Genomic DNA, 14,106 nt, shown 5'->3' with positions numbered 1-14,106 from the left:
GGGGGCCCTGGGTAATATATACTAAATAAGGTCTCTAGTACTTTTACTCTAAAATGAGGTTGATCAAATGCTTAATATTCTCAATACTAAGGATGTAAATCTTGGACCCTAAGAGAAGGGGAATGAAGAAAGATAGATGCCACTGAAATGTTCTGTTACAGAAGAATGTTACGAATTCTGTGGACAAATAACTAAATTTTAAATGAGTTTAAAGCTCATTAACCGACTCTCCAGCAAAGTCCATCTCCAACAATTAAAATACTTTGGACATTTTATGAAACCAGACACAGAATCATGGAAAGACTTATCCAAGGAAAGATGTAGAAGGCCGAAGATCACAAGGAAGATCCCCAACAAGATGGATCAACTAAATTATAGGAATATGCAAGAAACTTATGCATATTTTAGATTTCTATTAACCTAAGGAGCCAGCTGGGTAGTTTAGGAAACAAAAGTTTTAGTGAAACAAAATTTGTTCCATAACCTTTACTAAATGGTAGGTGGTTCTTTAATGACTACCTAGAAGCACTTAAAATACTAAAATACTAATTAAAAAATGTGTTGAATATAATAAACCTTCTTCTTAACGTGCCCTATCAAGTCCCCTTAACGTTGGCGAAACTGTCTCTGTCTCGAGCTATTCTAAATAGGTGTTCTGCTTTCTTTATTCCTGTCCACTCCCGGATATTCTTCAACCAAGAGGCCTGCTTTCTACCAATTCCTCTGCGTCCTTCGATTTTACCCATCATAATAAGTAGAAGAATATTATATCGGTCTCCCCTTACTACGTGTTAAAAATAGGCCATCTTTCTATGTTTTATGTTATCAAGCAGCTCGCGGGTAGCATATTCTATCTTAAGGACTGCCACATTTGTCAGCATAGCCGTCCATGGTATTTTCAGTATACGTCTGTGCAGCCACATTTCAAAGGGCTCCAAACGGTTAATGGTGGATATTTTTAATGTCCATGCTTCGACACCATACAAGAGGACTGACCAAATGTAGCATTTAATCATGCGCTTTCGAAGTTGAAATTGCAAGTTATCATTACAGAAGAATGACCTCATTTTTAAAAATGTCGTGCGGGCTATCTCGATTCTACATTTTATCTCTTTATCTGGATCTAGTTGTTCTATATGGCAACCAAGATATTTAAAACTGGGTACTCTTTGAATTATATGACCATCAACATATAACCGTGAATCTTGATAGGCTAAATACCATGTATTTTGTTTTTGAACAGTTTATATTTAGGCCAAACTGTCTTCCCACTGTTTCAATGGCATAATAAACCACTCAAGTTTATTTTAATCGATTTGGTGTATACCAAATAGGATTGTCAAAGAGGACCAAAGTGACAGATGTCATAGAAAAAATTAAACAAGCCAAATTGAGATGGGCTGGACATGTAGCACGTTTAAATGATAATATAGGTGGACCAAAATACTCAAAGAATGGAGACCTAGAGAAGATAAAAGACACCAAGATAGACCACCAAAAAGATGGATGGATGACTTGAGAAAAACAGTGGGAAATTGTATGCAGACTGTACAAGATATAGAACTTCTTCTTCTTCCTTCTTGTATGTAGGCTTTAGAGCGAGTTTCTTCTTCAATATTAGACTTCTAAATTGTTTAAATTATCGCACGATCTTTATCTTGGTCTGCCAATACTTCTTCGTCCATTTGGTGACTTTATCTGGTCGTGCTATTCGTACTATCCTATCCTTTGCAATTTTACTAATGTGTTCGTTCCACTCCTGTTTCCGTTTTGTCACGCATCGATGAATGTCTTCTACATTGCATGATCTTCTTATGTTTTCGCTTCTTTCCCTATCCAACACACTTTTCCCTGATGTTCGTCGAAGTATTGTCTTCTCTGTTGTTTCTAGTAGTCATCTCGTTTTAGGTGTGTCAGGTCTTGTCTCCGCCGTATATGACAATATAGTCTAATTGCTGCTTTATAGATTATTGCTTTTGTGTCTTGTCTTAGGTGTTTGTTCTTCCAGATTGTGTCATTAAGAGGTCCCACCGCTTTACTTGCTTTTAAGCTTTGTTGTCGTACTTCCTCTACAACATCTCCATACTAGAAGGAGGGCTAGAGCCGAAAATTCATCGTCATAAGTAATATGGAGTTTTTCCTGTGAAATGTGTCCATTGTATATTGACAATTATGACCCCTTTCAGGCTGACACCTCAGTGTATACAGGAAGTAGCAATAAGGGATGAAAAGGGATGGAAAGTTAGTGCAGTCATTAAAGGGTTTCACCTCCTATTTTGTTAAACCTCCATTGATTTGCATGAAAATTGGAGACTAGTTAGAGCACACCTCAAGAGATAAAACTGATTTGGTGCTAACTTGCACTTTTACCCTGGTGGTAAATACCACCCCTTCCCGCGGGTGAAAACAATTTTATTAAAAATAACCACACAAATCGATAGAGGGACAAATTTTAAGTAAAATTTGTTATATCATGTTATTAAGATAAATCAATACTCTTTGAGTTATTAAAGATCAAAGATTTGTCTATTTAAGAGCATATGCGTGAAGTTACGGATGATAAAAAGAACATATTTATTACAGTGGGTGATCATATTATTAAAGCCACCTCAAAAATTTTTATTTTTGTTTAATAACGGTATGTAAGTTTTTTATTTATACGGTCCACATTATCTTTGAAACTTTAGAAATGGATGCTAGGTTACTGTTGGAGTGATTAGTATTGAATATTAAAGTTTTTATTTCTGCTATTTTGGATTTCCCATGATGTTCTGGTACCACTAGTGTAATGAACACGCAATTTTTACTAAATTGACAAAAAATGGTAGGTATAGGCCTGTCAGAATATCACTAGAGAGCAATGGAAACTCGCAAAGTTTATTATAACTCTAAACACCAAGAATACAAAATAATAGGCGCACGAGTTGCAAGCTAGGCTGAGCAGCACTGACAAACAATGGCATCTGAGTCACGCATTGCCACACATGCGTGTTGCCACTATTGTCAGACTATTTATTGCACTTTCATAAAGTGTAACAAGACAACCAAATGGAAACATTTGCATTAATATATGATACAGCTCAATTATATACCCTTCCTCTAAAACATTGAATTTTACTAGGTGGCTCTAATAATATGATCACCCACTGTAATTAATTGTATGTTAGTAAAATATTATTTTTATATTATTTCGATATTTAATTGAATTTTTTCTATCAATATAAACTGAATATGTTCAGAAACTGGGGGTGTCCAATAATGAGTACATTTGACATATTCGAATACACTTTTGCTAAATTTATAATACCTATCGAAATAATATAAAAATAATATTTTAGTAACATACAATTAACTAATATTTTCTTTTTATCATCCGTAACTTCAAGCATGTGCTCTTAAACAGATAAATCTTTGATCTTAATAACTCAAAAAGTATTGATTTATTTTAATAACATGATATAACAAATTTTACTTATAATTTGTCCCTCTATCGATTTGTGGGGTTATTTGTAATAAGATAGTTTTCACCCTCGAGAAGGGGTGATATCCACCCCCAGGGTAAAAGTGCAAGTTGGCACCAAATCATTTTTATTTCTTGAGGTATGCTCTAACTAGTCACCAATTTTCATGCAAATCGTTGGAGGTTTAACAAAATAGGAGGTGAAAACCTTTAAAGACTACACTAACTTTCCCCTTTCATCCCTTATTGCTACTTCCTGTATCAGGCTGAGGTATCAGCCTGAAAGGGGTCTTAATTATCAATATACAATAGACACATTTCACATGACAAACTCCATATTTTACTTATGACGATGATTTTTCGGCTCTGGCTCTTAGACTATAACTGGTTATATATATATATATATATGTATATATATATATATATATATATATATATATATATATATATATATATATATATATATAGGGCCAAATAAACTGACTGCATCCTCAAGAGTCACTACTTGATATATAAATCTACAGTCAAGAATACCACCATCTTATATATATATATATATATATATATATATATATATATATATATATATATATATATATATATATATATATATATATATATATATATATATATATATATATATATATATATATATCCCCAGATAATATGTAGTCCTTGCTTTCTGCTTTATTATTTTCCCATCAGAGATAAGATAGAGAACAATGGAAGAATATTTGGATTCTATATCTAGGAGGAGACCAATAATGTGGATGCAAGAGGTTGAGGAATAATGGTGATGATTATGCATGAGTTAAAAGAAATGGCCAGAGATAGAGACCGTTGAAAACGGACATTACACGACATAACGATAACAACTACGCTCCCTCCAGGGGCTAGGACTGAAGGGAGAGAGATTAAAATAAATTGAACAATAATTTTAATATCACTATTGCTAACAAAAAATAAATTTTTTAAAATAGTTTTGTATTATTTCCTTTACTTTTATCTTGTACTATAAAGTTCTATATTAAAATCTACTTTATTCTCCAATATTGAACGCCAATCAAATTCACAAAGCGGGAATCCATCTTTTTAGGACGCATTTATGACAAGCAAAAGCCATTTTCAGGAATAGGACAATAATTGCTAAATTAATATTAATGCACTTACTATGTAAAAACTGTAACATTTGCAATGAAATTTTAATAGAAATACAAATATTTTAGAATAAAAATTCATTAAGAACAAAAAATGATTTATGTTGTAAAGGTAAATGATGCATTTATCAACGATTTCAACAATAAATAGTATTAGGGGAGTGCATATAGATTTTCACTTTGGAAAAAATCAAACAAGATAGAACTTTTTGTAATTTCCTTAAGAAATGTTTAATAAACAACATATCAAAAAGTTCTACTCGAGAAGTGGGTTCTTCACACTGAATAAAACTGACTCGACCATTGAAAAATTCATAAAATTTTACAAAAAAAACCTTATATAAAAATTTTCTAAAATTAAATCTGTATCTTCTATAATTTTTAATTTATAACGCTAAAGTCACCCTTCTCACAAACATTGGCGCACTGTAAACTAGCGTACGGCGAAGTGCACGGTTGAGTTATTTTAATGTATCTAATGTTTTAACTAATGGATCAAATGAAATTTTACAAATTGAACCTAAAATAAGAATAATTAAGCTATCTTATGGTTATAATAAAAAGAAATAAAATGTATGAGCATAAGTACGGTGGGGGCGGAAAATGAACCTTACATGAATTTTGTTTAAAAATTATTTAAAAATGTGTAACTAATACAATTTTTCTTATAAAACCCTCAATTTTGCACAGCTTACCTTTCAAGCATCGTACTAAATGATGTTTCATTAAAAAAAAATCTCAAAAATTTAATTCAAATGATATGACGTCTCAAAAAATGTAATTTTTGAAATTTCATAGTTTTATAGAATTACCACCACGTTAAGACGGTATTACTCAAGTTTGAACAAATCTATTACGTTTTATAAGTGCTTTTTTAAAGCTTAGGATGAAATCTTTAAAATTCATGAAATTATTTTACTTTAGAAATGAAATAGACTATTTCTTTTTGAGAAAATTAAGAAAGATAACAAAAATGTAATCCAAAAACCGAAAATTACCAGCTAAAAAAATGTTTATATAAAGTGATCAAAACTTTTTTCTGGAAAACTTACCTAAAATACACTAAATAATAAACTTCAACAATAACGAATATTCAGTAAAAAAAAATTTTTTTAGCTCTTATACAGTATTATATATGTCTGCGTAACTTGGAACCTATTGATAACTTTTTTATTATCAGTTTTACGAAAAAAAGTTATTCCTTATAAAATACTCTGCATTGTATATAATCTAAGATGCAATCATCAAATATCAAATTTAATGAATTTTATACGAGGTATGTCAATGAATTTCACTCAAGAGTAAAGTATCGTTAAATTTCACAAGATCGAAAATTGTTATTAAGCATAGTTGTTTGGAATTAAAAAATTTGTTTTAGTGTTTAATTACATCCTTATAATTAAAATATTGTGCATAATAAAGGCTCTTAACTCTTAAGAAAAATTCATATTTTTTACATACCTCGTATAAAATTAAAAAAGTGTAATATCTGATGGTTGTATCTTAGATTTTAGACCAGGGAGAGCATTTTATGAAGAATAACTTTTTTTCGTAAAAGTGATAATAAAATAGTTATTATAATTGTAATAAAATGATGATGGGTATCCGTAATTTTAGAAAAAATTTTAAAAAAATTTCGATTAGAATAATGTTATTGTATATTTAAACATAGTTTTTAATTTCAAACAACTTTTCAGAATAGCATTTTCTGATATTCTGAAATACAGGCCCGCCGAGAGGGCGGTACAGCCGGTACATTTTACCGGGGCCCGGCGATCTAAGGGGCCCGACGTCAACCAGACCAAAGACGTAATTTTTTCCGTTTTTTTTTTGTTCTTCACTTTATGTGCATATTCAGTAATAATAATTGACTTATCCTCTCTTTTTAAGAAGCCAGGAATATTAATAAAAGGATATTTGAAATATTTAAAAATTACTAAAAACATCGTTTTTTTTCTACTTTTCTTACTTATAACTTTAAAAGGATTTATTTTTAAGCAAAGTCGTGCGGAAAATAAATTAACAATTATTAAATTTTCTATTTGATACGGCTGGTTAAAAATGTTTTAATTTATTACCCTTGATGCAAAATAGACGTAAATAGAAATAAATAGAAAACATGGGATAAAATAAGATTGTTTTTAATCAATGAATTTTAACCACTTTAATTGCACATTACCGGTGACAGTTGCAGAAGCGGAAAGATCCTTTAGTTGTATTTCTCGCACAGGAGCGTCATTTGAAATTTTGTTTGGGGGGGGCAAGCACTATATATGTTATACATTATATATGATGTTATGATGAATATTGATGTATTTTTTGTAAATTTCAGTCATTTTTTAGGGCCAGGGGGGGCAAATGCCCCCCCCCCTGGACGCCCAAATGACGCCCCTGTTCTCGCATAAACAATGTTAGGAAAACTATAATGAAACAGGATTCGTTAATTGGCCGAGCAACTTTGTGCGTTAAGAATGATTTGATAAAATCATGCGATTTTTTGAAAATATAGACACCTTTGCCAATTAGAAAACTCAAAAAGCACCTGTATTACAAATATTTTCACTATTAATATAATCAAAATTTAATAAAATTTTTATAGTTGAAATGTCTATTAATAGGTATGTATTTATTATTGATAATTTTATTTCTAGAAAAATTAGACAATTTTGTTTGCTCTTCACTTTTTGCCGGGGGCCCACTCTTCACTTCTTACCGGGGCCCGACCACTCCACTCATCGGCGGCCCTGCTGAAATATAAAGGTATTTTACTCTTCAAAAATTCATATTTTTGACATAACTCGTATAAAATTGATAAAATTTGATATCTGATGGTTGAGTTTTAGATTTTTAAATATCCAGAGCATTTTATGAAGAATAACTTTTTTTCGTAAAATTGATAATAAAAAAGTTTTCCATGTGGTTCCTTGCTACGCAGACATACTGTATAAGAGCTTCTGTATACGAATTTTCAAATTACAATGCTATATTCGGATTCAGTATAATCAAAAACAAAATAGAAACATATTTCATCAAAGTAAAATGATGAATTTAACGATATTTTTAAAATTATTTAACAAAACAATTGTTATTGTTTAAACAATTAATAAACAATTAGCGGCCAAATCCGCGAGTAGAACTTTTTACTTTAACATGTATATAAACTAACAAAAAAAGTTTTAGAAAAATATAAGCTTGTTTGAATTTTTCCGAAACAATGCATGTTTTCGTTCTAATTGCACTCCCCTATATTAATATAGAAGGTAATTACAGAAATAATATATAATTTAATGTTGATAATGTTCGCTAAAATCAAATATTTTAATCACTTACCATTTAGAAAACCAGAAACAGCTTGGATATCTAATAACGCCACTTCACTACCCGTAGTGTTCTTTTCAACCCGTATTTATGACCAAATTTACTCATTTATTACGTTATTTAACATAATTAAGAAACAATCGCACATTATTAATAATAGTTGTCTTTTTACTATATGTACTTACAATTGCAATTTTGAAAAAACCCGGAAATTTTAAAATATATTTATAGGAAACACCGGCAGGACGCGTAAAGCCTTACAGCAAAGAAATCTACAAAAATATGGCGATGCGTGAATGCCTTCTTGTTAAATCTCTCGTGGGCCGAAGTGCATTTCGGCTAATCGAACGTGATTGATTCTCATTTGTTTATCCAGTGTTGACTTGTATTTTTAGAGTTTTTTGCAGATGCATTTTTTATATTGTTTATGTCGATTTGAGCGAATGTTTAGTACGGCAATACATTTGAAAAATATTTATACAATAGATGGCGCCAAATTTCTTAGATATTCGAATATACAAAATAATAAGAAATTAATTTTGTTTTATATATTCTGCTACGTAATTAAATCCAAAATAAAGGTAAATAGAAATATAAAATTAATAATGCTAAAAACAGAAGTGTTTTATTAGCTTTGGTGAATAAATATCTACACTCACCGGCAGAGAAAACGGGCACCCCAAAAAATGGGTCATTTTTAATGTCTTGTATATCCTAAACCTGATGTCCGATTTAAGTAATTTTTTTAATATGTTATAGCCTTATTCTTTATCAATATCGCTGTAATAATATTGTTGCTAGACAGGTACATTGTCATTGTATACAGGGTGTACGAATCAAACTGTGTTTTTTTCTCAAACTTTGGAACACCCTGTGGAATGTTCTAGCTTTTATAAAATACTAAAATTAACACCAACTATAGCCACAGATTTTCTTAACATTCTGTTTTTTTATTCATTCGCTTATGTTGGATAATAAAAAAATTAGGCACTTTAACAACTACCCCTGTTTTTCGTCAATACAGGGTGTTTTTCAATAAGTACGGCAAGCTTTAAGGGGTAATTCTGCATGATAAAATAATGACAGTTGGCTTTATAAACTTATGCCCGCAAATACTTCGTTTCTGAGATAGGGGGTGTTGAAATTGTTCTTACAAACTGACGATTTATTTATTGCTCTAAAACTGTTTGTGATATGCAAATGAAATTTGGTAGATTTTAAGAGCTAGTTAATTCGCATTTTTTGGCATACAATTGGGAATTTTATATTCACCATTGGCGTGCATACGGGATATATCTAAAATATTTATACCCGTATGCACGCCAATGGTGAATATAAAATTCTTAATTGTATGCCAAAAAATGCGCAATAACTACCTCTTAAAATCTACCAAATTTCATTTGCATATCACAAACCGTTTTAGAGAAATAAATAAATCGTTAGTTTGTAAGAACAATTTCAACACCCCCTATCTCGGAAACGAAGCATTTGCGGGCATACGTTTATAAAGCAAACTGTCATTATTTTATCATGCAGAATTACCCCTTAAAGCTTGCCGTACTTATTGAAAGACACCCTGTATTGACGAAAAACAGGGGTAGTTGTTAAAGTGCTTAACTTTTTTATTATCCAACATAAGCGAATGAATCAAAAAACAGAATGTTAAGAAAACCTGAGGCTATAGTTTGGTTATAATTTCAGTATTTTATAAAAGCTAGAACATTCCACAGGGTGTTCCAAAGTTTGAGAAAAAAACACAGTTTGATTCGTACACCCTGTATACAATGACAATGTACCAGTCTAGCAACAATATTATTACATCGATATTGATAAAGAATAAGGCTATAACATATTAAAAAAATTACTTAAATCGATCATCAGGTTTAGGAAATACAAGACATTAAAAATGACCCATTTTTTTAGGGTGCCCGTTTTCTCTGCCGGTGAGTGTATAAATTTTTATCGATTAACGATTTTGCTCTCAACTTTTTCAGAAGTAGGCAACCAGTACATCATGTATATTCTTTATAGGGCGTTTCATCGATTGTCATTTATTTCGAGCTTCTGTCATATGTTGTATTATAATCTGTGTATATATTAATATACACGGATTATACGACACATGACAGAAGCTCGAAACAAATGACTGTGAATGAAAAGCCCTATTGTGTCAGTAATAAGGCTTTTCATCGATTGTCATTTGTTTTAAACTTCTGTTTCATGGTGGAAGCATACCTATAATTTGGTACTCTTCATTCGTAACGATAAAATCATTAGTTTTCGAGATATTTTTAGTTTGAAATTAAGTGGCACAATACACATTAACCAAAATAACTGTGCCGTTTCATTTTTAACCTTAAATATCTCGAAAACTAATGACTTTATCGTTATGAATGAAGAGTATATGATTTACATAGAAAGTATTGGAGAATCCAAAAATTGTATTGGAATATCAATTCCACCAGTGACGCAGAATTTGAGAAGGGTCAACCAACGACTTTCCTCCGTCGTACGCCTTTGGTAGTACAGAAATATTTGTTTAACATAATTTAATAGGGTGTACGCAGTACCTACACACTTGCTGCCAAGTATGCCAAGGATAGGGAAAGGTGGTACACAGTGAGACAAAAAATGAGTTATTGGCGATTTAATTTTTTTAATCATCGATAAGAACTGACAGCTTCAGCCATAATGATTTTTGGTATTTTGTGTATCACTTCCACAAATATAAAGGCCTGAAGTTTTAATTCAAACAAGTTATGTAACTTTAAAAATAACCTTGCACATGTCTCAGTGTGTACCACCCCTGGTACACATTGAAACATATTGCTAGTGCACAGTGAGACACATGATATATTCCATAGTTTGATAAGAAAAATAAAAAAATAGTCAATATAACTTCGTAAAATACTTATATATTTCCCAGGAAAACATAAGAGCTGATTATCTAAAATGAACGCTAATTAGCGAACGTCTATATGATCAAAATGTATCTAAAATGTATTGTAAGATGCTGTCGGCCTCTTGTTATTGCGAAATGGCGTTGGATTTGGAAGAACAAATCTGACATCTTCTTTCTTCACAAAAGCAATATCAGGAACAGTGGGAAATATGAAACACGAGGCACCTATTTTGTTGGTTTTGCGCATAAAATTGACCTCTACTTCTGAATTGTTGCACGATACAACAAGTCCCACGTAAAATATACTTTTGGACTTTTCTTTGAATTTCACTAAAACATAATCACCCTCTACAAGGTCACGATTGCAGTCAAATGCTTCATCATCCACTGGTCCTTTCCAAGAATCATCGTTATCATCACTATCTCCCAAATTAAAAGCTGGTTCACTTTCATCCGAAGAACTCTCAATGTTCACAACACTGGTAACTTTCTGTTTCATTGTCGAAGAAACCAACTGGTTCCGTTTTGCTTCGAGCGCATCTTTCTCAGAAGTGCTTGTGGGGATACTACTTTTCTTCTTCTCTCTCGGATTCCTATTAACTTTTCTTGCCTTGGCCTTAGGATATCCTTGCAATATCTCTGGTGAAATGAAATTTTTATTTTCTTTGATATTTCTAGAGGGTGTTTCAGGACTTGGGTCTGGAGGAACAGAGTTTACAGCCGATGATCCTGGAAGGACATTATTGAAGGACTTCTCTTCTACAATTTCCATAGGACGATCTGTCACTGCCGATCCAAGAAAGTCGCTTTCTCTAAAAATATTTGGATTGAAGGGACATATTCCTGTTTTTTCAAAGCCTGGCCGAATATTTTGAGGTACGAGAGCTTTATCGTGTGCTGTACCAACCAACTCAGCGATATATTGTATATTGTGATAGGCGTTCCTGGATGATTCAGTAGCCAAGCCTCACATGCAGCATTATAATATGGCTTGAAACGCCCAAAGACAGCCACATCTAACGGCTGGAGTTTGTTGCTACAATGTGGAGGCAACATCAAAATATGGACACCTGCTTCTCGAGCCTTCATGATTACTTCCACTGTGACGTGGCTCTCGTGGTTATCAAATATTAGTAGCGACGGATTTTCTTGCTGGAACTGCTGCTGTATTTGATAAAATGTTCTAATATTGTAAGAAAGTTCTACCGTCATTCAACCTGAAGGGTTAGCTAGTCCCAAAGTACCACGAGGTACTCCATTTAACATATGCTCTTTAAAGAATTTACGTGGAAACACCATCACTGGTGGACAGTATGTGCCAAGGGCGGATATACAACAGGTGGTAACGAGCACACCATGTTCACCACTAGTGCAGCTATTTACTTGCTTAATCCCTTTTTCAGTCACAACTTTTTTGGGGTCGTGGACAGTTTTTGTGCTAGTCTCATCAAGATTAAAAATACGTGAACTCTCAATTAAAATAGGATATTTGTTTAGGATGTTTTGAAGATTATCAAAAAACAGCTGAACGTTGTGTCGATTGAAAGAAGTTAAGCGTGCTAAGCTACATGCCTCAGGTTGTCGTATGCTCAACTTTTTTCTTTTCATAAATACACGAAGCCAGTCGATACCGGCCATTCTACGTTCTGTCCATGATTTTGGTATCTTCAATTTGTTTACTTTAGCTACATCAAATGCGACGCGTCTTACAGCTATGGTGGTTAGGACGTACGCCATATTACTGCAGGTTTTAATGTAGTTACACAGAATATCTTCCTGTTCATCTGTAAAAATTTTGTTCATCGAATAATTTGGTTGCATATAATGATTGGTAAATTTTTAGGATTATTTATTTTCTTCTGCACATATCTCTGAAGGGTTTGAAATTTGACATCAGATTGTTGTGCGGCTTGTCTTAATGAACATACACCATCAATGACAGCATTAACAGCATTGGACATCTGTTCAGCAGAAGCCTTGCCAATTGTGCGTGGAGCATTAAGTTTTCTAGACATCTGCAACAAAAACGGTATCATTATTTTCAGGTAATTGTGTTAGTACTCATTTGTGGTACACAGTGTGACAGTCCCCACTGTGTACCAGTAATGCTTGTCTCACTGTGTGCTGTTGGACGTTATTTTGAAATTTACCATTTTGAAAACGTACAACAACTTATATGTTCTAAACAACAACGTACCTTGTTCACAACACCTGATGCGCCAATATTCAGCTTGGATCACTCAATAATTGTTTATAGTTTCAGCAAAATATTCCTCTGAATATTTGTTTAAATGTAACTTTATACTATCGAAAACACGTTTTAGTTAAACACATTTACACTATACGCCATATTGCGAAAATAACAATAGTAGCGACATTTGGCATGTAATATCCCTCCTTAAGTAGATTGGCGAAGCAAAAGGAAGAAAATTTTAGAATTTAAATTGATTGTCTTACTGTGTACCGCGTCTCACTGTGTACCACCTTCCCCTATGTCAAATAATTATTTAAGTATTGGGACAAATAGTTTTTCAATTTTTAAATAAAACACCCTGTAATTCAGTGAGGAGCCACAGTTTATTTAAGTGATTTTATTAATTATTAATGAAACACCCTGTATCAGGGGCGTAACAGAGGCCCCCGCAGCATGAAGCTTGCGGGAGGGCCCAATCGATCAGGGGCCTCATCTTGTCATCTGATATTATGTAAAAATCTCTTATTGTTATACTATTTTACGTTGTGTTTATAAATTTAAGAATGTAAATTTCTAAATAGGCATGTTTGGCAAGTGAATCATCTCATATCTATAAACTTAATCCTTTCCGGTCTTCCCAACTTTTGTGGTGACGACAATAAACTTCCTTACTTTTATGGTGACGACAATAAACTATAATGCTTTGTACGGGACCATTGAATGATTTGAGAGTTGCAGTTTGCCGAATTTTAGAACAATATTTCTAAATCTAGAATTGGGTTTTCTCTTTGCATTTAGTATTTCGATACAATTATCGGCAGTAGTTTCCAGAGACGTAACAGAGGCCCCCGCAGCATGGGCTATCAATATTGCGTCGCGACGCAATATTGTCGTCTGCATAACAGAGTATTTTTACTTTTTTCTTTCCCACTCTGTATCCTCTGCCTTTGTAGATGCTGGTAGCGATTTCATTCATGATTAAATTGAGAGAATTGTGCTCAATGAGTCCTCTGCCTTATTTCGTTGCCTATGTCTATAGGTTCTGTAAGTTGTCCATCTATTCTAAAGGAACTCT

Source organism: Diabrotica virgifera, chromosome 3, assembly GCF_917563875.1.
Source record: "Diabrotica virgifera virgifera chromosome 3, PGI_DIABVI_V3a".
Classification (NCBI taxonomy): domain Eukaryota; kingdom Metazoa; phylum Arthropoda; class Insecta; order Coleoptera; family Chrysomelidae; genus Diabrotica; species Diabrotica virgifera.
Note: the sequence above shows the minus strand (reverse complement) of the source record.